The sequence below is a fragment of the Carcharodon carcharias genome, chromosome 2 (assembly GCF_017639515.1).
Source record: "Carcharodon carcharias isolate sCarCar2 chromosome 2, sCarCar2.pri, whole genome shotgun sequence".
Classification (NCBI taxonomy): domain Eukaryota; kingdom Metazoa; phylum Chordata; class Chondrichthyes; order Lamniformes; family Lamnidae; genus Carcharodon; species Carcharodon carcharias.
This window is the reverse complement of record NC_054468.1, coordinates 136472546-136499648: the sequence shown is the minus strand read 5'-3', so window position 1 is coordinate 136499648 and position 27103 is coordinate 136472546.

Here is a 27103-nt window from a genome sequence, read left to right as displayed (position 1 = left end):
ATCAAGGAACATCTACTCTATGGTCGGAAACACTTCTGGCACATTTCACAAGTTGATTTTCACGTGGATTGTGGAGCACTGGCACTCTTCCACTAGTGCCTCGCACCAGTGTTTATTGGTGCGTGGAATTCTTCACCCTGACAACCACCTCTGCAATAAAAACTAACCAGTCAACTGCAGGTGATTTAAATCAGCTTTGGCATGTTCAATTTTGTGTCTCAGTTAGTCAACACAAGAAATAGGAGCAGGAATAGGCCATTCAGCCCTTTGACCTTGCTCTGCCATTCAGTGAGATCATTTTCCTGCATTATCCCGTATCGCTTGATGTTTTTAATATGTAGAAATCTATCAGTCTCAATATTGAATGACAGCCTCCACAGCCCTCTGGGGCAGAGAATTCCAAAGATTCACCACTCTGAGTGAAGAAATTCCTCCCCTCCTCAGTCCTAATTGGCCTGCCCCTTATTCTGAGACTCTGCCCCCTGAGAGACTGGGGGACAACTGATGGCATTGAAACTTCAGCCTGAATGTAATCATTACATAGTATGACTATTTTAATAGTAAGTTTTTATTGGGTTCAATATTTGAATATTTTATTTACAGGAGATCCATTGTTGCTTTGCTGAGAGTTTTGCTCAGCTGTAGCTGGTTCACATTCCGTTCACATCATGTTAGTGTTTGCACGTGAACACCATCCGTTTTCAGGCATCGGTGTGCCATTTTCTCCATTTCAATGTTTGTACCAGGAAGCTGGGATCTGTAATGGGGCATTGAATTCTGGAAGTATCGGGTGCCACCAGATTGGGAGCTGGTCTTGGCCAGAGGGCAAGTATGAGAGAGCCAAGGCCCATGCATTTGTGGAAGGATCATGAATCTATCATAGATGGTTCTCAATCAACCCTTAAACTCTCTACTTAACAGTGCTGTGAGAGTACTATCAGCACACGGACTGCAATGCTTCATGTAGGAAAGCCACCCACCACTGCCTCAAGGGTGACTAGAGATGGGCAATAAAACTCAATGGATGGAAAAGAGAGAATCCTGCACAGAGCTGCGATTCGCCCTATTGGACGCCCCTTCTGGCTTTGAGACGCTCATTAGCTTAGACCACTCTGTATGCCTTCTCACCCCTTCCCCACACCCCCAACCCATAGAAACTCATTGTGTAACCACCCCCTACCCCAAGCTTTGAACCTCTGCCCAAAAGTTTGTCAGAGGAGAAGTGATTTTAATTGAAGCCACAATGCTGTAGTATTTTGCTAAAATTAAACAGGAGTTCCCTTCTCTCAGTAGATAGACATGCTGGAGTTGGGTCAAGATAATGATGACGTCTGAACCATTCTTTTAATACTTTATCAGGATGTGGGTGTCGCTGGCAAGGCTAACATTTATCCTCCATCCTGATTTGTCCTTGATAAGGCAGGTTGCATTCTTCAATCACTGCAATCTCTGGGCTGAAGGTGCTCCCACAGTGCTGTAAGGTATTGAGTTCCAGGGTTTAGACTCAGCAACGATGAAGGAATGGCAATGTATTTCCAAATCAGGATTGGAGGTGAACATGGAGATGATAGTGTTCCAGTGTGTCTGGCACCCTAGATGTTGGAACTTGGGAAGGAAAGTGAAACTTCATGTTATAGGGGAAAAAAATATCGTGTTACTGGTTGGAACACCATTCTGGAATTGGGGGAATTGTCCTGAAATTCTTCCTTCTCCTAGATGGTGCTAGCAGGTTTTAAAAAAATATATACATTTTGTCAGTATTTAGCTGCCCTCATCAGATTTTCAAAAGGCAGGGTTCAGATCTCTACACGGATAGTGAAGGGGCGTTTCACATGTTGTGTCTCCTCCTCTCCCCTTTCCCACAACAAAGGTATTGATGCTTCAAATGGTTGGACATGTGTTGTGACCAGCTACAGTGGAGCAGAATTATAGCCTTAAGTTTTATTTTCATAAAATGTAAAATATTAGGAAAATCGCATTCAATAGAAAATTATTTTGTACCTGAGAATTTATCTTAACACAAAACCTTGCTGAACATCAACTTAGCTCCATCCCCTGCTTCCCTCTTTAATAAATCTTTCACCTATCCCTTTTCGGTTCACAGTGGTTTAACTATCTGAACAAATAAATGACCTACAATATTTCTGAAGTTTATGCACCTGAACAGATTTAACTTTGTCCTACGTCTCACACTACGGAAAGCTGCACCTCCATATCCTGAAAGAAATTGGTGTTTACATCCTGGTTCAACAGGACATGGTTGTTCCACTCACACTGCTGGCAAGATCTGATCATTTGACTCAGTCCTTTGTGAAGGAGTGTTATGTACTTTCACTGTGGGGGAAAAAAATTGAGATCCGGCTTCTAAGTATCAAAGTTACCACATAGAGTGATAAGTACTGAAGCACTGGTACTTAATTGTGTACTGTCTTTATATGCTATATTTGTTTTTGGATTTACAAAAACAACTCTCTTTGTTTTAGATTTTGTAATTACTTTTTAAACTCCACCTAAGTGATGTGAATGTGGAAATCGATACTACATGGAGTGGTGTGGTGAATAGCATAGATGTATTTGATGGGAAGCCGGATGAGGGGGAAAGGAATAGAAGGATATCACGATAGGGTGAGATGAAGGAAAATGAGAGGTTCATGTGGAGCATAAATACCAACATAGACATGTTGGGCTGAATGGCCTGTTCCTGTGTTATAATTCTATGGAATTCTATGTAGAAACAGTGGTTAGTTTACAATGGAAACTCTTCAGGCTTGGCAGAGGCAGGGGGTGGACAGAACATAAGGGAAGGTCGGAAGAGCTTCTGGGTGCCATCATGGATGGTTCTGTATTGCTCCCCTTGTTCCTTAAGAAACCTGTAGGAGTGGGTGGGAGTTAGTCCAACCCTAGACAAGGGCACACCTTTTGTTGTCTGTGGTTCTAAAGGTATCTGCTGAAATCTAACCTCTAACTGAAGTCATTGTGTTAACTGTTACCTTTTGGTTTTTGTGTCTGAGAGAAAGAATGGTGGGGAATGAACCTCTGTGCTCAATAAAGACAGAATTCTTTTGTTTGTCTTAACAACTTGCATTTATGTAGCTCTTTTAATGCATTAAGATGTCCCAAGGCCCTTTACAGGAAGGCTGCATCTGAGCCACATTAGGAGATATTAGCCCAAATGCCCAAACACTTGGTCAAAAGGATAGGTTTTAAAGAGTGTCAAAGGAGGAGACACGGCAGAGAGGAGCAGGGAGGGAATTCCACAGTTTGGAGCCAGGGCAATTGAAGGCGTGGACACCAATGGTGGAGTGATTAAAATCAAGGATACTCAAAAGGTCAGAATTAGATAAGTGCAGATACCTCAGAAGTTTGTGGGGCTGGAAGAGATTACAGAGTTAGGGTGGGGTGAGGCCATGGAGAGATTTAAACACGAATGAGAATTTTAAAATCAAGATATTCCTGGACTGGGAACCAATGTGGTTCAGTGAGCACAGCAGTGCTGGGTGAATTGGTTTTTGGATCAGCTTAAGTTAAGGCCCAAATTTCCCTACAGGTTTTTTTTTGTCCCAAATAAGACCATTCCCAAACATGGTGGCAAGTGCAGTAGAGCTTCTGAGGTTAATGCCTTTGAAAAGGATAATTCAGAAGAATCACATTTAAATTTTTAAGTTTCAAACAAGTGGACTGCATTCAGAGACTGTTGCTTCAAGTCCTTACTCTTGATGCCTTGCCAAGCTCTTTTTTAACTCCATTGCATTCCTTCACTGCAAGATACAGAACAGTGGGTGGGTAACTGGCTTCCTTAAGTTCTTCCATCCTTGACCCTAGAGAATGATGAGGTGGGAAGCTCAAAAGATAGAAGAAAGTGGCTACTGAAGAGGGAGAGCATACAATCTGGATCCTAGGCTGCCAAAGGAATGCCTGAGGAGGAGGGAAGTTCAAGATGGGTCACAATCTTTGTTACCATCTAAGTTGTGTACAAGGAACAGGAGAAGCCCACTCAGCCTCTTGAGCTTGTTCCGCCATTCAATCTGATCATGGCTTATTCATACCTCAACCCCATTACTTGAACAAATATGGGCTGATGAGAAAAAGTCAACATGGCTTTGGTAAAGATGAGTTGGTGGTGGTGTCTGTCTAATCTTGTTGAATATTTTGAGGTTATTAATAAAATAGACAAATCACTGTCTATGGATGTTGTCTATATGGACTTCCAGAAGGATTAAATATGGTTCTACACAAAAGATTATTGACAAAAATGAGAGCACACAGAATACTCGGACATGGCTTGCCTTTAACTCTTCACCGTATATATTAATGACTTAGATGAAGGAATAGAAAATTGTATATTCAAGTAATTGAGAGGCTTGTTAAGTTGTGCAGATGGGAGAAGGAAGTTACAAAGCGACATAGGCAGATTAAGTGACTGGATGAAACTGTGGTAGATGGAGGGCAATGTGGGTGAGTGAGGGATCATTCACTTTGGACCTAAAAATGATAAATGAGAGTATTTTTTAAATAGCGAAACTAGGAATTGTAGAGGAGCAAAGGAATTTGGGAGTTAAACTACTACTACACAAACTACTAAAAGCTAATTGACAGGTTCAAAAAATCAATTTAAAAAAAACAAATGGAATCGGGGCCTTTGTCTCCAGGAGACTGGAAAACTAAAGGAAGGAAGTGACCTTTCGGTTAAAGCCTTGGAGCGACCCCATCTGGAGGACTGCCTTCATTTTTGAACTCTGCATCTGAGAAAGGATATATTAACCTTGAAGGAAGAGCAGCATTGATTCATCCAAACAATAGAGACTTTATAAAGGGCTAAATTATGAGAAAAGATTGCTTAAACTTGGTTTGTACATCCTTGAGTTTAGAAGTTTGAGAGTTGGTCTAACTGAGGTGAATTTTAAATGGATTTGACAGGGTAGCTACAGAAAAGCTATTTCCTTTGTTGGGGAATGGAGAAGGAGGGGGCATAACTATTAAAATTAGAACTTGGCCATTTAGAAGCATCCTTTCCACACAAAGCGTAGCGTTGAAAAAAGAGACAGGCTGTTGAAGCTTTTCATCTTGCCCTCGGCAGGACAGAAGAGGGAGATGGCGGCGGAGTGGTAATGTCACTGGACTAGTAATCCAGGGGCCCAGGTTAATGCCACCAATTCAATCAATAAAAATAAGCTGGTGACCATGACAACTACCATTGACTGTTGTTTAAAAAAAGGACAGATTTGCAAGAATACTAAGACCAGAATCTTTGGGTCTGCTCGCTGATACGTAAAATGCCATGCGGTAGCGTTGGGCATGCATCCCGACATCACTGCATGTCATTCAGGTCTTCAGTTCGGTGGGCACGCACCAGATTCAGTTGCGAACTGTCAAAAGCCTACTAAGGCCATTTAAACAGCAATTAAACTAATTAACTGAGCTGCCTGTCCAACGTTGAGGTTGGCAGGCAGGCGAAGAGCACAGGCAGCCTTCGCATTTATCATGAAACCTCATCCACAGGCGGGATGAGGTTTCATGAAGGTTTTTAAAGCTTAATAAAATTTTTAAATAAAATTCATTGACATGTCCCAGCTCATGTAACACTGTCACATGAAGGGCCATGTCTTAAAAATTTTTTTTTTATTAAAATTTCCAAAAATCAAACTAATCTCCCTGAGGCAGATCAGAGCACAGGCTCCGACTCGGCCTCCTCCCCCTGCCCGCACAGTGCCTTAATTGGCCCACCCATGTAAGATGGCAGCGCAGCCGATCGTGGGTGGTGATTGGCTGCGTGCCCGTCCACGCCCGCTCCCATCCAACCCCACCGGGGAGAAAATTCTCCCCCAAATTTCAAAGGGGACAACAATTTATACTGTATGAAAACAGGGTTGGTTAAAGTGGACTCTGATTGGTAGAGCCATTGCCATGCAGAACGCACCAGAGAACAGTTAACTATCAAGCTTTTGTTTAAATTCAAACCAGGCAAATCGACTCTGGTCAAGGCATTGCCAAGGAGAATGAACCAGAGAATGGCTGTCTCCCAAGCTTTAGTTTAGTTGAAAAAGGTGCAATGCATGGACATGTTCTCTTTGTTTGCATAGGACAAGCCTCTGTGTGTGAATGTATATAACTTCTAGCACGTACAAATGAACCACACTGTGCACTTGACTGATAATCTTACATTGTGCTAAAAATTACACACACCCAATCAGGATTGTTTAGTAAGTGCTGTCTAATTGCAGAACCATATCTATGTTGGACACTATGTTCTGAATTTTGCAAGCACAGGCTGGTTGAGTACTTTACCTGTTGTGAACAGCCGAAGGTATGTGCTGTCTGATATGACCCACCAGTTTTTGGGATGTATGGCCTACAAACCTGGCATCACACTGGCACTGAAATTCATAAAGCACATTATTCATTTGTTTGGTAGGCAGAATGTCTTTTCGACTAGACAGAAGCATCCTATTAGTGGAAAACACCAGCATGAAACAGCTAGCTTCACCCGCTGCTCAGTCACGTTTAGTGGCAGGTCCCATGGATACGAATTTGGATCCATCACTAAGATTGCACATGATTCTTTTTTCAACTGAACAAAAGCTTGGGGGACAGCTATTCCCTGGACCATTCCCAAGGCAACGCATGGGCCAATCAGAGTTGACCTTCCTGGTTTGAATTTAAACAAAATCTTGTCAGTTAACTATTCCCTGGTGCAGTCTCCATGGCAACATCTCTACCAATCAGAATCCACTTGCCAACCAATCAGCACCCTCTTCTCATATAGTATAAATTGTTGTTCCCTTTGAGATTTGGTATTCTTGCAAATCCGTCCTGATGAGTGCAAATCAAAAAGTAGTAGAAATCTGAAATTTTCTCCCTGCTAAAGGTAGTAAAGTTTAAGCTTATGTAGGGTGCAGGATGGGAAGTCAGCTAGAAGAGTATTAGAAAAGACAAGCCTGAAGAAAACAAAAGCATGAAAGAGGGTTTCAGCAGCAGGTGAGCTGAGGCAAAGGTGAAAATAGGTGATTTTTGGAGGAGGAAGTAGGAGGTCTTGGTAATGTTTAGATTAGGTTACAAACACTATTGAGGATTCTTTTACTAGCTATTACCAGGGAATATCACACTCACTGTTAACTGATGCCCATTTATAAGTGAATTTGTTGTTTGGCAGCAATATTGGCTCATTTTCGAGCACTGCATTTTGGTAGCCTATTTTAATGGGATTCTCTTGACCTTCTCGACCACACGTTAGATATCACAAGTTAGATAGGTTAATGAATGGTCTATCATGATCTTGGTGCAGTTTCTATTCAAACAAATGCCTGACATTAGTAACCTAAAATTACTTGACACTGATCTGTGTTCTTTATTCTTCTGTGTCAGGCTGTGTTGGCAGAGTCCAGCAGTGCAAGCCATTTCATTTTCTCACCAGAACAAGTTCTTCACAAAATCGTGAATGTGATTTGTTGCTGCTTGCATTTTGATTGAGGGACTTGCTTTGACCCTGCTTGATGTGACGTGTTGAACGTGTTCACATGTTGCCTGCTCTTTTGATGCCCCAGGTTATTTATAAGATGCCGATCAAAATAAAAATTGGATCCTCACAGTCATGAAGTAATCCCCTGCCCAGTGCACGGTTTCCATAGAGACCGTGGCTAATTGTGTCAACTGCCACATGTTACCATCTCTTTGATGATGAAAGTACCACTTCTACTCGGATACAATATCCCATTTCAGTGAGTTAATGGCTGAAGTTAATATTTATCCAATGAGTAAATGAGCTATGTGGATCCTCTAATTTCTTGAGTTCAATCTATGCTAAATTTGCTGATGTCGTCTTGTTTCCTCTTGGCAAACCCTTGCGCCAGGGACAGCAATAATTTCAATGGGAAAAATCCCCCCCCTCCCCCGTTAGGGGTGATGTGCGGGAGCAGATGCGGGCAGTTGGGTTCCCAATCGGCACCCCCGGCTAGGGGCGTGCCACCATTTTATGTGGGTGAGTCAATTAAGGCCTGCCCAGCGTGACGTCCGCCAGGAACCTGTGTGGGCTGGGTGGGGGTTGGGGGGGGGTGGATTTCCTGAGCCGGGAGGCAAAGTGCCGCCTCAGGGAGATCACTGGAAGTTTTAAAAATTTGTGGAAGCGTGGAAAAAAAATTCCTGACATGCCCCCTCATGTGACACTGTAACATGAACTGGGACATGTCAATTTCTTTTATTTCAACATTTCATAAACATTTTAAAGCCCTCATGAAACCTCATCCCGTCCGTGGATGAGGTTTCATGTTTTTTCTAAAGGCCGCCTGGCCTCCTCGCCTGCCCACCAACCTTAAGGTTAGAGGTGGTGGGTCATGGGAAAGGGCAGAAAAATGAAGTTTCAAGTAAAAAATAATCTCAGATCTGTATGGATTAAATCAAAGCACCGAAAGCCCTCTTCAAAAACTGTGTTTCGAACACCTTTCAAGTTAACAGGCCATTGCTGTTAATATATCATTTGAAGTCTGCCATATAGCATGGCTTTCACACCAAACGTAGCCTTAAATATAATTACGGAGAATTGTATGCAATCTCCAGCCCTCTTGAATCCTTCACCACTCATCCTCTTCCTCTAGATAGGAAGGCCAGCATTCCCTTAGTCTTACAGGTTATTTTCTGTGCCTGTTCACACTATTTTACTGAACACCCTGTCATTTGTCCACTGTCACATAAATTTCTGCAGATCATCAGATTGTGATTTTTTAAAAAACTTTTAACTGAGGGTTTTTGACAATTGTAACCTTGCTCATTTTGAAAAGCTGCTTAAATAGTCAAGGGAGCAGATTGCTGTCTCCTGTAGGAGAAGCCAATGGATATATTCTGCCACAACTGTTAATGAGCTGTATATTTGACTCTGAGTAGCATAGTTCCCACAGTGAATGTTCTTTTTCATTTGTGTGTGTATGTGTCAGATGGAAATATCAGTACAATTATTCACATGCATAAGTGTTTTCATTGTGGATGCACAGACCTGAATTACAGGAAATCTTTCTCCCAGACAGACTGGGAGTGCCTTGCTAAATTTCTGACCTTAAATAACACTAAACTGAAGTTTTGTTTCTCTGCTGTAATGCCTAAGTACATGTCAGATTAACTCTGGCCTCTTGTTCTATATTTCTGTCTGATTAGTGTCAGTTTATATTAATAAACTGTTAAACTCACAGAGAGGTGAGGTCTATTGGTGCAGGGGTTATGTTGATTTTTTACATCCAGTGTCAGCATTGAGCATCTCTGGGTTAGGACCAGCACTGGAGAGGTAGAAACTCCCTCTTTAGAACACCTCTATCCAGCTTCATCTATCCAACCCCCCTTAAACTGCTTATATTTCATCACATGTCTATTTCTATTTAGTTCTGATGAAGAGTCATACGGACTCGAAACATTAACTCTGTCTTCCTCTCAACAGATGCTGTCAGACTTGCTGTGTTTTTCCAGCAGTTATTGTTTTTGTGTTCTGAACTCAGTTAAGCGCCTCTTACACTATGGAGTTTCATTTTCCATTTCCTCATGTCCTGTCAAAGCAAGCTTGCCAATTTGTACTGATGGGCAGACATTACTGTGGGTTAATGTTCAGTAGGAATTTGGTCAGCCATGCCCCAATTAAATACATTTGGACCCTGGCAGCCAACATCAAAGAAATTTGCATTTATGTAGTGTCTTTTATGTAGCAAAACACACTGAGGCACTTCACAGGAGCGTTATCAAACAAAATTTGACAGAGCCACATAAGGAGATATTAGGACAGATGGTTGAATGCTTGGTCAAAGAGGTGGGTTTTAAGGAGTGTCTTGAAGATGAGAGGCAGAAAGGGAACAAACTAGTCCCAGCAGTCTGGGCTGGATTCAAACCCCAGAGATCAAATACCATTCTGCTACTGACTACCCCGTTTGTTCTTTTCAATTATCTTCCTTCTTAATAGTCTGTCTTTAGTGAGGTGTCAGCCTTAGCTCATTGTAACATACTTGTCTCTGAATCAGAGTGATGTGGATTCGAACTCCACTGCAGGGACAGGAGCACATAAACAAGGCTGACACTCCCAATGTGTCACTGAGAGAACTATCATCATTCAGAAAGGACACTTCCCTCCCAGATACCATGGCACCATTTTGAATAAAAGCAGGGGACATCTTCCTCGTGTCCCGACCAATATTTAGCCCTCACCCAACGTCACTAAAAACAGATGATCTGGTCATTTATCTCACTTCCCTTAGTGGATGTTTGCTGAGTGCAAATTGGCTGTGATGCTTCATACGTTTACAGTGGTAACCACAATTCAGAAGTACTTCATTGGTTGTAAAGTATTTTGGGACATCCTGAGGTCAAGACACCCCTCTATACTGCACTGAAATGCCATCCTGGATGATGTGCTCATGCCACTGAAGTGGAGCTTGAAGCCATGTCCTCTTGACTAAGAGATGACTGACTAACTGAGTCACGGCTGACACCTGAATAGTAGAATGCAGCATTTGTAATATTGAGTCCCAGTCTGAAATGTTGGTGAAGCTCATCTGCTTGGATGAAGTCCAAGTCCGGCTGTCTATAATATGGAATGTTTCATATCCCTGGAGGATGAGAAACATTGACCAGAGTTGTCTAGCCCGACAGAGGCAAGGAATGAAAGCATGATACACATGCAGCCGAGGACTGAGATGGAGCTACCCTGTTCTGCCCTAGGGCCTCAATAATGGAATCAGGACAGTAAAAGTGAGGAGTTAAAAACATTAAAAATAGCACAGTCTCACAACCCAATGTTTTAAAGGAAGAATTTAAAGAAACTTTGGGTCCTCATTCATTTTGGGCATTTTAGGAAGCAGCATATTTCTAATGAAACTTAGAAGCCTAGAGAATGTGACATTTAGTTAAATTTATGCTTTGGAGACTGCCACACAGACATTTCTGTAAAACTCTATTGACAGAGATCTGTCAGTGGCCGCTACTGATTCCTGCTGACTGTTGGTTGGCTGGATCGAGAGCTCTAATTGACCTGGGACCAAAGCCAGTTTTATCAAGTTCCCAGTGGACATGTATCCACGGTACCAAAGTATTTCTTATCTCCAACTTAAGCTGCTCATTGGTGATATAGTCTGGTCTGAACCTCATCTCAGTGGCTACGACTGTGTCAGGTCCCAATATAGGCTTTTATTTAATCCTGACAATTGTCACAAAGCTGGCAATGTTTTGGGCTTTGAATGTTCCGTGCACTCAGTGACAGCACAGTTTAATGATGTAAGGTTGGTACAATATCCTCTCTGTTTTCAGTGTTATTTTTAAAGTATCTTAAAAGCATGTTCACTTAAATGCAAGGGAAGAACAATTTCCTTTAGTTTATATAGCCAACTGTGACTCATATCCCGTACAATGCTAATAACCCGTCGGAGAAATACATAAACAACTCTCGTTGATTAAAATGTTGTAACAACATCCATATTTGGTATTAACAAAATAATTGCCATTCCAGTGGCTGATTAGCAACAGTAAAGTTCATGTTTTGATCCTGGGTTGACAAAATTCACTTGTAGCACTCACTGTGTAATCCCAGGCTCCAAAAGGCAACTTCGCTTCATGTCAAAGAGAGTTATTATGATCACATTTTTCTGAGGTTTAAGCCTGATTCAGTGCAGTTGATCCACCAAAGGGATAGGAGGTGGGAGGAATGAGAAAAATTCATTCAGCTGAAACCCTCAGCCACGCTGGTCACTTCCAGACTGGACTATTTTGTTGCCTTTCTGAATGGCCTCCGGTCCTTGGCCCTCCATAAAATTGAGCTCATCTAAAATCAGCTGTACATATCCGATCCCACACCAAGTCCTACTCAAAACTGTATGCTGGCTCCTGGGACAGAATGCTTCACAACCAAAATTCTTACCCTTGGCAGTACTAAATATTCTTGGAGTCACATAAGATACTATTTTGATTTAGATAAGAGCTGATTGGAGAGATAGCTATCTGGTTAATCCCAATTCCCTGCTTTTTCCCAAAGCCCTACGTTTTTTAAAGTTTGAATCCAAATCCCTTTAGAAAGCTTTGTTTGAATTTGTTTCCTCTACCTCCTAAGCAGCATCTTTTGGATCATAAGTACTTGCTGCACAATACATTTTCAAATCCTTTGTTTCTTGCCCTATTATCTTAAATCTGTGTCCTCTCGTTACCAATGCACCCCCCCCCCAACCAGTTTATCCCTATCTACTCTATCGAATGCCCTTGCGATTTATCTGCTAAATCTCCCCTTTACCTTCTCAGATCTAAGGGGAACAACCCCATATGCCTCAGTTGAATTTTGTTACAGCACCACTCTGCCTGCTTTTGTTATTCTTTATGGTGGCCTGAAGCTATTCAGTGTTGTCATTTAGCCATGTAGTTGGGAAGCACTGCATTAAAGCCTGACTGTGGAGCCGATTTCCCAGAGCAATGGGCTTTCACAGATTTGGGGAAAAATACTCCAATAGATTCATTCAAAATTTGCTCACCCCAATCTAAGTCATATTTAAGCTCAATTTTACATTTTCCAGGCTAAGGCATAACTTTTCATCATCAGTGTTTCCGTTCCTGAGCTGGATTAATTAAAATGCAACAATATATTTGGGACAGGATGACTCAGTAAATTATATAGGGGTCTTTGCCTTTGGGGGCCTTGGGTTGTATCCAGCCCTGGCTGATAGGATGTCAGCCTCCTCTGACTGTTGGCTGTCAGGGTTGCATGTGAAATGAGTTGAGCAGTCTCAATTCACTGTATCATGTCTGTGGGCCCACAGATAAAATTGGCTCCTAAATTGATAGTCGGTTGTGGTCCCACAGGAACTTGATAGGGTGACTAGTGTCAGAAACAGAAAAGTTCCATTAAGCTAGGAGGTTCATTGATGGAGCTTGGAGAGGTAGAACTATGTCATAGAATCATACAATGAAACAACAGAAAGGAAGCCAAAACAAAAACAAAAATAAAAATACCTGGAAAAACTCAGCAGGTCTGACAGCATCTGCGGAGAGGAATACAGTTAACGTTTCGAGTCTGTATGACTCTTCAACAGACCGATGCTGTCAGACCTGCTGAATTTTTACAGGTATTGGCAGCTGAACATCCCTGGATATAGAGTGTTCAGACAGGATAGAGAGGAGGTTAAAAAAGGTAGGGTGTAGCGTTATTAGTTAAAGGATCAATTACAGCTGTGAGGAGGGATAATATACTAAATGAATCATCAACTGAGGCCACATGGGTTGTGACTACTAGGAGTGTTCTATAGACCCCCAAATAGTGAGAAGGAGATAGAAGAGCAAATATGTAGGCAAATTTCTGAGTGCAAAAACTGGGATACGAACAGTGTAAAGGGCACAGAGAGCGCAAAATTCTTGAACTGTAGGTAGAAAAAGGGAAGAGGTCCTGCAGGCTGAGTTCAGGGAGTTAGGAAAGAGATTAACGAGCAGGACCTCAAAAGTACTAATCTCTGGATTACTCCCAGGGCCACATGCTGGTGAGTATGGAAACAGGAGAATCAACCAGATGAATGCATGGATGGAGAGATGGTGCAGGAGGGAGGGCTTTGGATTTCTGGGGCATTGGGACCAGTTCTGGGGAAGATGGGATCTGTACAAGCTGGACGGTCTACATCTGAATAGGACTAGGACAAATGTCCTGGCAGGGAGATTTGCTAGTGTTGTTGGGGAGGGTTTAAACTAGATTGGCAGGAACCTGAGGGCAGATTCAGATATGACAAATTCAGAACAGGGAGCAGGAAACCGAAAATTAGCAGGTGACTCTGAAAGACAGAAGAAGCAATGATTAAAAAGTTTACAGCACAGGAATTTGGCAATGTTAAAAGATATTTATTTAAATTCAAGGAGTACAGAATCAAAGTCAATGAGCTGAGGACACAGATAGGCACTTGACAGCATGATATCATTGCTATAACAGAAACTTGGCTTAAAGAGGGACAAAATTGGCAGCTGAACATCCCTAGATATAGGGTGTTCAGACAGGATAGAGAGGAGGTTAAAAAAGGTAGGGTGTAGCATTATTAGTTAAAGAATCAATTACAGCTGTGAGGAGGGATAATACACTAAATGAATCATCAAATGAGGCCACATGGGTTGAGCTCAGAAATAAAAAAGGGGCAGTGACTACTAGGAGTGTTCTATAGACTCCCAAATAGTGAGAAGGCGATAGAAGAGCAAATACGTAGGCAAATTTCTGAGTGCAAAAACAATAGGGTAGTAATAGCTGGGGACTTTAACTACTCTGATATCAATTGGGATACGAACAGTGTAAGGGCACAGAGAGCGCAAAATTCTTGAACTGCATTCAAGAGAACTTTTTTAGCCAGCATGTAACAAGCCCAATGAGAGGGGGTGCAATTCTAGATTTAGTATTAGGAAATGAAACTGGGCAAATGGATGAAGTAGCAGTGGGGGACTGTTTTGGAGATAGTGACCATAATATGGTTAGATTTAATATAATTATGGAAAGGGATAAAGATAGAACAGGACCAAACGTTCTAAATTGGGGAAAAACAAATTTTATGAAGCTGAGAGGTGATCTGACGAAAGTGGACTGGTTACAGCTATTTGAAGGGAAATCAGTGACAGAGCAGTGGGAGACATTCAAAGGCAAGATTCTACAGGCACAGTGCAAACATGTCCCCACAAAGAACAAGGGTGGTACTGCTAAATCTAGAGCCCTTCATTATTTAGAAGCACACCGGGTAAGATAAAGCAGAAAAAGAAAACTTATAACAGTCACAAATAAAGCTTTAGAAAGCCTAGAGGAAAATAGAAAATACAGGGTGGGTGAGCCAGGAAAGCAAAGAGAGGATATGAAAAGGTATTGACAGGTAAAATCAAGGAAAACCCAAGGATGGTTTATCAGTACATTAAGAGCAAGAGGATAACTAAGGAAAGGGTAGGGCCTATCAGCGATGCACATGGTAAAATGCATTGATGCTGAAGATGTGGGCAGGGTTCTTAATGAGTACTTTGTCTCCATCTTCGCTAAGGAGAGGGGTGATGCTGACATTCTAGTTAGAGGAGGGATGTGGAATATTAGATACAATAAGCACTGAGAGAGAGGAAGTACTGGAGGGACTGACATCCTTGAAGGTGGGTATATCACCAGGGCCAGATGGATTGTATCCCAGACCATTGAAGGAGCCAGGGAGGAAACAGCAGATCAAAAACAAAAATAAAAATACCTGGAAAAACTCAGCAGGTCTGACAGCATCTGCAGAGAGGAACACAGTTAACGTTTTGAGTCCGTATGACTCTTCAACGGAACTAAGGAAAAATAGAAGAGAGGTGAAACATAAGTTGGTTTAAGGGGGGTGGGGTGGGACAGTTAGAGCTGGATAGAGGGCCAGTGATAAGTGGAGATTGCCGAAAGATGTCATAGACAAAAGGACAAAGAGGTGTTGATGGTGGTGATATTAGCTAAGAAATATGCTAATAGGTGACATTAAGGGTAGAAAGCAGGATGAGCAAGGTACAGATAGCCCTAGTGGGGGTGGGGTGGAAGAGTCATATGGACTCGAAAAGTTAATTCTTTTTTTCTCTCGACAGATGCTGTCAGGCCTACTGAGTTTTTCCAGCATTTTTTGTTTTTGTTTCAGATTTCCAGCAACCGCTGTATTTTGATTTTATCATTTAAAAGGTACCTGGATCTGCACCAGAAGTGCTGTAACCTGCAAGGCAATGGACTGGGTGCTGGGATTAGATTGGGCGGCTAGCTTTTTTTCAGCTAGTACAGACAAGATTTACTGAATGGCCTCTTGTGCTGCAACTTTTCTATGGATTTTTGGTTCTATCTCAACTCTAAGGAGAATCACCAGTTTCCTCAGTCTTTCCACATACCTGACATCTCTCATCTCTGGTACAGTTCTACAAAAAAAGTTGCTAAGGAATGAAACCAGATGAAGCAGCCAATGTCCACCTGGGCACTGGAAATGGCAATGGCACTCCCAGCCTTATCAAGCTTGCAAGGTCCTCCTTACCAACACCTGGGAGCTTGTGCAAAAAGTAGGAGAACTATAGTCATACTCACGAATCATACCTGATGTGCCAGACACCACCATCACCATCCCTGGGTGTGTCCTGGCCCACCAACTGGACAGACCCACCAGAGGTGGTGAAACAGTAGTATACAGCAGGGAGGGAGTTGCCCTGGGAGTCCTCAACATTGACTCCGGCCACCATGACATCTCATGCCATCAGGTCAAACATGGACAAGAGTACCTGCTAATTGCCAACCACTGCTCCTGGCCACCCCCCACGTACCACCCACCGCCCCCCCCCACCCCACCCCTTCAGCTGATGAATCAGTGCTCCTCCATATTGAACACCAGTTGAGGGAGGCAAGGACACAGAATGTACTCTGGGTGGGGGACTTCAAAGTACATCACCAAGAGTAGCTTGGTAGCACCACCATAGACTGAGCTGGCCAAGTCCTAAAGTACATAACTGCTAGACTGGGTCTGTGGCAGGTTGTGAGGGAACCTACAAAAGAAAAAATCCTACTTGACTTCGTCCTCACCAACCTGCCTGCCGCAGATGCATCTGTCCATGACAGCATCGGTAGGAGTGACCACCGCACAGTCCTTGTGGAGACAAAGCCCTGTATTCACATTGAGAATATCCTCCATTGTGTTGTGTGGCACTACCACCGTGTTAAGTGGATTTCGAACAGATTTAGCAACTCAGGACTGGGCATCCATGAGACTCTGTGAGCCATCAGCAGCAGCAGAATTGTATAGAAACACAATCAAGCCAAGGGATCAACCCTGGTTGAATGAAGAGTTGCAGGAGGCCATGCCAGGGGCAGCACCAGGCATACCTAAAAATGAGGTGTCAACCTAGTGAAGCTACAACACAGGACTACTTACGTGCAGAAGCAGTATACGATAAACAGGGCTAAGTGATCCCACAACCAACAGGTCGGATCTAAGTTCTGCAGTTCTGCCACATCCAGTTGTGAATGGTGGTGGACAAATACAACCCAGCTAATTGCTGCCCCATCAGTCTATTTTCAATCATCAGCAAAGTAATGGAAAATGTCATTGACAGTGCTAACAAGCGGCACTTACTCAACAATGACTTGCTTACTGACGCTTAGTTTGGGTTCTGCCAGAGTCACTCAGCTCCTGACCTCATTACAGCCTTGGTTCAAACATGGACAAAAGAGCTTAACTCAAGAGATGAGATGAAAGTGACTGCCCTTGACATCAAGGTAGAATTTGATTGAGTGTGGCATCAAGGAGCCCTAGTAAAACTGGCGTCAATGGGAATCAGAGGGAAAACACTCCACTAGTTGGAGACATACCTAGCACGAAGGAAGATGGTTGTGGTTGTTGGAGTTCAATCATCTCAGTCCTGGTTCATCGCTACGGGAGCTCCTCAGGGTAGTGTCCTAGGCCTAACTTCCTTCAACTGCTTCATTAATGACATTTCCTCCATCATAAGGTCAGAAGTGGGGATCTTTGCTCACAATTGCGCAATGTTCAGCACCATTCACAACTCCTCAGATGCTGAAGCAGTCCATGTCCAAATGCAGCAAGAGCGGGACAATATCCAGGCTTGGGCTGACAACTGGCAAGTAACATTCACGCCACACAAGTGCCAGGCAAGACCATCTCCAACAAGAGAGAATCCAACCATCGCCCCTTGATGAATCCCCCACTATCAACGTCCTGAGGGGTTACCATTGACCAGAAACTGAACTGGACTAGCTATATAAATACTGTGGCTACAAGAGCAGGTCGGAGGCTAGGAATTCTGTGGCGAGTTATTCATCTCCTGACTCCCGAAAGCCTGTCCACCATCCAGAAGGCACAAGTCAGGAGTGTGATGGAATACTCCCCACTTGCCTGGATGAGTGCAGCTCCAACAACACTCAAGAATCTTAACAGCACTCAGGACAAAGCAGCCCATTTGATTGGCACCCCATCCACTACCTTAAACATTCACCGATGCGCAGTGGCAGCAGTGTGTAGCCTCAACATGTTTCACAGCAACAACTCACCAAGGCACCTTTCACAGCACCTTCCAAACTTGTGACCTCTACCACCCAGAAGTACAAGGGCAGCAGATACATGGGCACGCCACCACATGCAAATTCCCCTCCAAGCCAAACACCATCCTGACTTAAAAATATATCACCGTTCCTTCCCTGTCATTCGGTCAAAATCCTGGAACTCCATCCCTAACAGCACTGTGGGTGTATATACTGCAGCGGTTCAAGAAGGCTGCTCACCACCACCTTATCAAGGCAATGAGGGATGGGCATTAAATACTGGCCTAGGCAGTGACACCTATTCCCCTTGGAAGAATGATAAAAATAATACATTTTCGTAAGTCTCTTTTGCGTTCTATTTAAGGCCTGAAGTCCTTCTTAAAGTGTGGTTCCCAGAATGGGGCACAAATTCAGCAGAATTGTTAAAGGTAAATAATTTTTAACTAGCTTGAGTTTTTTGATGAGGTGACAGAGAGTATCCACAAGGACAATATGGTTTATTTGGCATACAAGGACTTCCAAAAAGCATCTGATGAAGTGCCACATAATAGGCCTGTCAGCAAAGCTAAGACCCATGGAGTTAAAGAGACAGTAGCAGCCTGGACACAAAGTTGGCTGAGTGACAGGAGGCAGAGAGTAATGGTGAATGGTTGTTTTTCATCTGAAGGAAGGTATACAATAGTGTTCCCCAAAGGTCAGCACTAGGACCATTGGTTTTCTTGATCTATATTAATGACCTGGACTTGGGGTGTGCCAGACACAATTTCAAAATTTGCAGATGACACAAAACTTGGAAGTATTGTGAACTGTGAGAAGGATAATGATAGACTTCAAGAGGCATACAGGCTAATGGATGGGGCAGATGGAATTTATTTCGAAGAAGGGAGAAATGAGATATTTTTGTAGGAAGAATGAGGAGAAGCAATATAAAATAAAGGGTACAATTCTAAAGGAAATGCAAGAGCGGAGGGGCCTGGTGGTATGCATGCAGAAATTGCTAAAGGTGGAAGGGCAGGTTGAGAAAGTGGTTAATAAAGGCATTCGGGATCCTGGACTTTATAAATAGAGGCATAGAGTACAAAAGCAAGCAGGTTATGGTGAACTATTATAAAATACTGGTTTGGCCTAAGCTAGGGTACTGTGTCCAGTTCTGGGCACCATACTTGAGAAAGCATTAGCGAGAGTGCAGAAAAGATTCATGAGAATGGTTCCAGGGATGAGGAACTTCCTTGTGGATGTGGATAGATTGGAGAAGCTGGGGCTGGACTCCTTAGTTAAGGGAAGGTTGAATGGAGATTTGATAAAGTTGTTCAAAGTCACGAGGGTGCTGGACAGATAGGAAGGAACTGTTCCTATATATGGAAGTGTCGACAATCAGAGGGGACAGATTTAAGGTGATTTGTAAAAGAGCCAAAGGTAAGATAAGAAAAAGCTTTTGTGTGGTTAGGATTTGGAATGCATCGAGAGTTTGGTGAAGGCAAAGTCAATCATGGCTTTCAAAAGGGAATTGGAGAATTAGCTGATGAGAAAACTTCACAGTTACAAAGAAAAGATGAGGGACTGTGACTAGCAGAGTTGCTGTTGTAGCAGTAATGTAGTGGTAATGTTACTAAACTAGTCATCCAGAGGCTCAGTCTAATCCCCTAGGGGTGTGGGTTTAAATCTTGCCACAGCAGCTAGCGGGGTTTAAGTTCAGTTAATAAAATTTGGGATATAGAGTTAGTCTCAGTAATGGCTACCAAGAAACTATCATTGGTTTTTGTTGTAAAAACCCATCTGGTTCACTAATTCCCTTTAGGGAAGAAAATCTGCCATCTTTACCCAGTGCAGCTACATGTAACTCCTGACCCACAACAACGTGGTTGACTCTTAAATGCCCTCTGAAACGGCCTAGCAAGCCACTCATTTCAAGGGCAATTAGTGATGAGCAACAAATGCTGGCTGTGTAGTGACACCCACATCCTGTGAAAGAATAAAAAAAAGTAAAATGGCCTCCTTCTGTTCTGCAATGATTCTAGGATTATATAAGTGATATTATTTTTGGCACAGATCGTTTCTACCACCAATGCTAAACTGACTGGCATGTAGTTGCTTGGTTTATCCTGCCACCTTTTCTTTCAACAAGTGTGTAACATTTTCAATTCTCCAATCCTCTGCCAACATCCCTGTGTCTAAGGGGCATTGAAGGTCATGGTCAGTACCTCTGCAATTTCCACTCTTATTTCCATCAGTATCCTCAATGCATCCCATCTAGCCCTGGTGACTTATCTAATTTAAGCACAGCCAGCCTTTTGTATGGTCCAGGAATATCTAGTACCCTTTTTTGAGTCAGATCTCTGTTATCACCACAACATCATATTCGCATGTGGTTGCCTGTGTCTACAGCTTGCCAACCTTATTTACCACACTCTGTGTACTTATGTATATCCGTTGTAAACCTAATATAGACCCTTAGTATTTCCTCTTAATCTAACCTCACCTAATGCCTTACAATTGCTAACTCTAGTTCCATCTGCCTCTCCCAATTCTTTGTACACCTTGTTTCTCATTTCAAATGCTACATCCTGGCTCCCATCCCCCTGCTAAATTAGTTTAAACCCTCTCCGTCAGTGCTAGCAAACTGCCCCTGTTCAGGCACTACCTCCCTCAGAACCGGTCCCAATGTCCCAGGAATGTAAAGCCCTCCCTGCTGCCCAATCTCTCCAGCCATGCATTTATCTGCTCTATCCGCCTATTTCTATACTCACTAGCATGTGGCACTGAACGTAATCCAGAAATTACTAACTTTGAGGTGTTACTTGCAGGTCTCCTTCCTACTATCTTAAACTCTGCTTGCAGGACCTCATCCCTCTTTCTACCTAAGTCATTGGTACTGACATGGATCATGACTTCTGGCTGTTCACCCTTCCCCCCAGAGTGTTCTGCACCGATCAGTGACAGCTGGGGCTAAATCTTCAGCTCAGCAGGTGGGGGTGGGGCCCGTTCGCCAAGGTGTAAAACAACATGTGGTGATGCCGGGCGTGTGTCCCGATGTCACAGCGCGTCATTCAGACTTTTAGTTCTGTGGGCGTGCAGCTGACTTGGTTGAGCACCTGCCAAACTGTCAAAGGCCTATTAAGGCCATTTAACGCTCAAGTAAAATAATTAACGGAGCTGCCCATCCAACCTTAAGGTTGGGGGGCAGGCGAAGAGCCCAGGCGGCCTTTGCATTTTTCATGGAACCTCAACCATGGGTGGGATGAGGATTCATGAACAATTTAAAATTTTGACAAAAATTTTTATTGAAATTAATGCACATGTCCCAACTCATGTGACAGTTTAACAAGAGGGGACACGTCATAAAAGTTTTCTCGCCACTTTATCAAACTTTTTGGATTTAAAACTAATTTCCCTGAGGCACCTGTGCCTCAGAGATTTCTGCGCTTTTTCGCGCGCATGCATGAAAGAGCTCACTCCCGACTCAGGCAATACCCAACCCGCCTGCACAGGGACTGCTCAGCGCTTCCAGGTGCGCATCACACCAGGTGGGCCTTAATTGGCCCGCTCACGCAAAATGGCGGCGTGGCCCCGATCGGGTCTGTGCCCGCCTGTGCCTGCTCCCACTTCACCCGCCCGACAGGGGGAAAATTCTGCCCCTGGATTCTAGCACGAAAGAACAGAACTATCCTGGGATTACACCTGTGGTCGCAGAAACAGAGGCATTTGCCTGTTCCCCAAACTATTGAAGCCTCCATCATGATTGCAGAAGGAGAAAAACAAATTCCAATTTAAATCACAACCCTTGAATCCCCTGTTGTCTTGGTGATGGGCCTGAGGTTAGCTGCAACCTCGATCCAGAAGGAATTTACCTGAAGGGAAGGTTTCCTCTGCACATTTGTAAATAAGTTGTTTATAATTTCGCTACAAACAGCAAGAAGGAAATCATTCCCCTCTTGATGCCATTCTCGAACGCATCCAAGTATTGCACCCTTAAGAAAGAACGGGTGAGGTTCTGCACTTCGTACACAATTGTGTGAAGCTACAAAGTTTACTCTGGCACATATGCTGCAATGTAAACAGGACTATCGTTTCCAAGCAACCGGGATTTTAGGATAGTGAATATATACACAGAGGTTAGAGGAGATATGTTGGTGTGTGTGTGTTTGTGACAGGGGAGTTGGTTGTAGTAAATTGATGCAAAACACAGATCAGCAATGATATGAAATAAGGTCAGCTCATATCCCCTTCACTTGTGTAACCATGGAAACACATTTGTTATAATATAAAGTGAATGTTCCGGTTGGTGGCAGATTTTTTTTTGGATCAGCACAGTTACATTGCAAAGTACACACAGTGGTGATTAATTGCCCCAATAAGGAGCTTAAGTTCAACAAAACTAAATTAGTGAAGACAAAGAGAAGCTCTCTTGGTAACAGGAAGCACCATTTACTTGAGACTGCAGGAATTACTATACAGATATTAGTTTTAAATAAGGTGTACCCTCTTACAGAGAGTTCATCCTATCTAAAACTAATCCCTGTCTGTTATTCTCTCATTCTTTTTGAAAGAAAGACTTGCATTTATATAGCACCTTTCACAACTCCAGGATGTTCCAACACGCTTTTACAACCATAATATAGAAGCAAAATACTGCGGATGCTGGAAATCTGAAATAAAACAGAAAATGCTGGTAAAACCCAGCAGGTCTGGCAGCATCTGTGGAGAGAGAAACAGAGTTAACGTTTCGAGTCTGTATGATTCTTCCTCAACTCTGAAGATATACTGCCAGACCTTCTTTTACTGGTGTCAATTTAAGTCAGTTGGACTCCCCAGAACCCTTGCTTCATCTGAATTTGTCCTTTTCCTATTCAGAACAAAATGCAAGTGTGCACTGGTCAACAGTGAAGCCCCTGCTTCCATCCTCCAATTCACGGTGAACAGCCTCTTTGTTACAGCTGCCTCCAGCATTGGCCCTGGGATCGATGAGAATGTGATAGTGACACATTGCAGATCACAAAGGTTGCCAGCTCTGGATTGACGCATTCCTGGAGGCTTCATCACATGACCAATCCCAAGCAAATGGCTGATTTTCCCATCTAAGGTATTTTATATTTAATGAGTTAAATGATCAAAGACAAATGAGAAGAACACCTTTTATATTTTCTAATGGCCCTATGATTTTTTTTCTCACCAGTTGCTTGCTGCAGTGTCCAGCAGATTAATGGGTAATAACCGCAAACTCCAGGACATTGGCAATCTTTAGAATGCAGCAAGATTGTGACCTGATGGGTTATAAAGTATTGTCCAAACTAAAGGAGACTGTTTGTGTGAGTTAACACTAACACACTGTGCTTCTATTGCTGGTACAGTATGACAAATCTCTTGTACACGTTCCAAATTTACTTCAGCCTTTTAATTGTGTGTATATCCAGGTTCTAAAAGTTATATTACTTTCTAAATAGGCATAAAAGGAGTTTTTAGGAAGTGTGTCATGGGATCTGTGATTTACTGCAGAGCCAGCTAAAGGGATAGATAAGTTGTGGAGAGCCAAGAATTCTCTTATGGCTATAATAGCAAAAGGATCTCTCAATCCTTGGAGGGTCACTGATGCAGTCACAGGTTCACTGTTTGCTCCTCTCTGTGACCAAAGGTAGATTAAGAATTCCCGGGGCCCCAGCTAGGGCACCAAGAGCATCGAGAACCTCCCACCATACTGAGGGAGTGCTGCACTGTCAGAGGTGGCGTTCATTAGTGGAGATATTTCATATTTCCTGCATTGCAGCAGTGACTACACTTCAAAAGTTTCTCATTGGCTGTAAAGCATTTTGGGACATCCTGAAGTTGCGTAAGTTGCTAAATAAATGCAAGTCTTTCTTCCCCATCAAGCACAAGGACTTAGCGGTATTGGGGCTTGAAGTAGCGTAAAGTTCTTTCAAGTCTTTCCAAGAATGATGTATGCATCTCCTCCCCCACACTGTCAAGCGGACTGCCAAAAATCACCATCTTGGCCCCTCGCAGAAAGAGTGAATATAGTGAGCGAGTGTGCATAAATTCACGGAGCTAGACATTCACAGCTTAAAAGTTATAATTGACTAGAATTTCCTTTTAACAGTTGGAAACTAAGTTTCCATTTATTACACCAGATAGACTAAACTCTTGATGTTGCAAGACATAGAATTTCAGATATAAAAACAGTAAATGCTGGAAATATTCAGCAGGTCTGGCAGCATCTGTGGAGAGAGAAACAGAGTTAATGTTTTGAGTCGAATGTGACTCTTCTTCAGACCTGAAGAAGTCATAGTTGACTTGAAATGTTAACTCTGTTTCTCTCTCCACAGATGCTGTCAGACCAGCTGAGTTCTTCCAGCATTTTCGGTTTCTATTTCAGATTTCCAGCATCTGCAGTTTTGTGCATTTATTTTAACTCTTTTTCCAAGCATGTCCTAATATCTCTTTGTGTGTGAAGGTTTACATGTCCTATTCAGGGTGGTACTGAGCTACTCAGCTTTAGAAATGCCAGGTTGAATCCCTGTTCTGGGATGAGTTAGCTAATGGAATGAACTTCCATGTAGGGCAATGGAAGAAAAAGCCATGAAATAATTTGAGGATAAATTGGATGTGTCAAGGGCAGGATGTTAGGATGTCTTTGGACAAATGAATTGAAATGGGCCAAATGGCCTTCTTAATCCCTGTGTGATGGGAATGATTATAAATAATTTATGGAAGTCTAGGCCCTAAGCTCTGGGATTGCCTCCTTAAATCTCTTTGCCTCCCTAGTTCTCTTTCTTCTTTTAAGATACTTGTTAAAACCTTTCTCCTTGACTGAGCATGGCCTAATATCACCTTAAAAGTTAAACTTTGTCTGATAATCACTCCTATGAAGCGCCTTGGAATGTTTTACTACAATAAAGTCATGAATAAATGGAATTGTGATCTTAGCCAGTGTGAATCTGTAATCATAATGCATGTCCAAGATTAGGCACGGGAAAAATAAGTCAAGATTCCCATTCGTCAGTAACTGAAGAGTGTTCGCTTGGACATTGGCTGAGAAGAGAATTCGGTTTAGCTGTGGTACTCATTGTGAACACATACATTGGGTTCACACATGAAGAATGGCTACCATAGGGTATGGGGCTACTAGCATCCATGGAACTGTACCCCGGTATAAGCCAAAGACCTCTGACAGACAATGTAGGGAATAGAGAGGAAAATAGGTTGAGGGGCAGGGGAGGCAAGCCTTTGGTCTGTGAAGGCATTGACCCAAACGATTCTATCCTCTAACTGAAGATGGATAAGATAGCGCACTGGTTATGTTACTGAATCGGTAAACCAGAGGCCTGAACTAACGATCCAGTACAACATGAGATCAAATTCCATCTCTTTTGGCAGTTTGACAATTTGAATTCAGTTTATTAAAACAAAAGTTGGTATCTGTTAAAGTGACCATGAAGCTGTTGGATTGTTCTGAAAATGCAACTGGTTCACTGAAGTCCTTTAGGGAAGAAAATCTGCTGTCCTTACCCATTCTGACCTCTATGTGATTCCAGTCCCTCACCAAGGTCATTAGCTTAGTGCCTTAGCATGTCACTCAGTTATCAAACTGCTTGAAAGAAACAGTGCTTCACGAAGAAGGCCCACTGCAACTTTCCCAAAGCAATTAGGGATGTCCAATAAATACTGGCCTTACCGGTAATGCTCATATCCTGAGAGTGAATAACATCCAGTAAGTGAATGAAAGTGCAAGAACATGGCAGTCTGATAAAACCTTGTCCATTAAACTCTTGAGTTAATCTCGTCCTACATTAAGCTTTGCTTATCAAGTTGACATGAGCTATCCAAATACTGATGGGAGCATTTGTCTGCTACAAGTGGTGGAATGGTGCCAAGGACGGCAATAGCCAGCATTCTGTTCACATATGGAATTCAACACTTTTAGGGCACCTGGGGCCTCCTCAAGAGACCAGTTTCTAGGAATCTCTCTTCCAGTTCCTACTTATGGTGGAACACTTGGAAAGGCCTGAGCTCTGTGGAAACAATCTGAGATCACTCAGCCAGCAGTTGGCTGGCCTGTCAGACACAGGCAGTCTTTGTATTGCCAAAATGTAGTTCAGAGAATCAAAACAGAGACAGGCACTGACTGGATACTCTGTGAACACTAACTATATACACAAAGTACAGTTGGATGGATTTCCAGAGCATGGAAACTTGTAACTATATATCACCACAGCATCCATTTTTGTTTGGTTTGATTAGGATGTTGCATTTAAAAAAGTATCATTGAATGAAGTATATTTAGGCTTCTCCGTGCACCTAGACTCCCCAAAGCCTTGCCCTTTCCTGTAGGTGTTCTCATTCACAGCTAATGATCGGCAGATGCTGACCTCAGTACCTCAGCAATGTGGTTATTCTCATGTGAACCCAGAGAGTGAGTGTTGGCAGCGTATTCAAGCATGCAGGCCATCACAATCACCCCAATCTTATTCTGATACCATTGGGATGTGGAATATGACATATTGTTGAAGAAGAGCAGGGAAATTATCCTCAGTGTATTGGCCAATCTTAATCCCTCAACCAACATCACGAAAACAAGTTATCTGCTCATTATCACAGTGCTGTTTATGGAAACTTGCTGTGTGAAAATAAGCTGTCTCTTTTTCTGCATTGCATCAGTGACTACACTTCAAAAAGGTACTTCATTGGTTATAAAGTGCGTTGTATATCCTGAGGTCATGTAAGGTGCTATATTAATGCAATTTCCTTTTTCTTTTAAACCGATAACTAGACATGCCCAACAAAAGTCACCGGGAAAGTAATTAAGAGTGGGAACACTTGCTTAAAAACAGAAAATGCTGGAAATACTCAGCAGGTCAGGCAAAATCTGGAGAGAGAAACAGAGGGCGGAATCATCCTAGATTTGCACAAAGTACAGGAGGGGGTGAGAAAAAGAATGTTTTACCCACCAGCCGCAACGGCGACTTTTCGCGCCCTATCGTCCCATTCGCCTTATCAATAATGCATCCCCGGGAAACACATCGGATCACTGGTGGGGCTGCCAATGATTCACCTGCCCTGCCATCACCTCAGGCCTTCAGTAATCCGGGTGCCAAATTTAAAAGGTGCCCC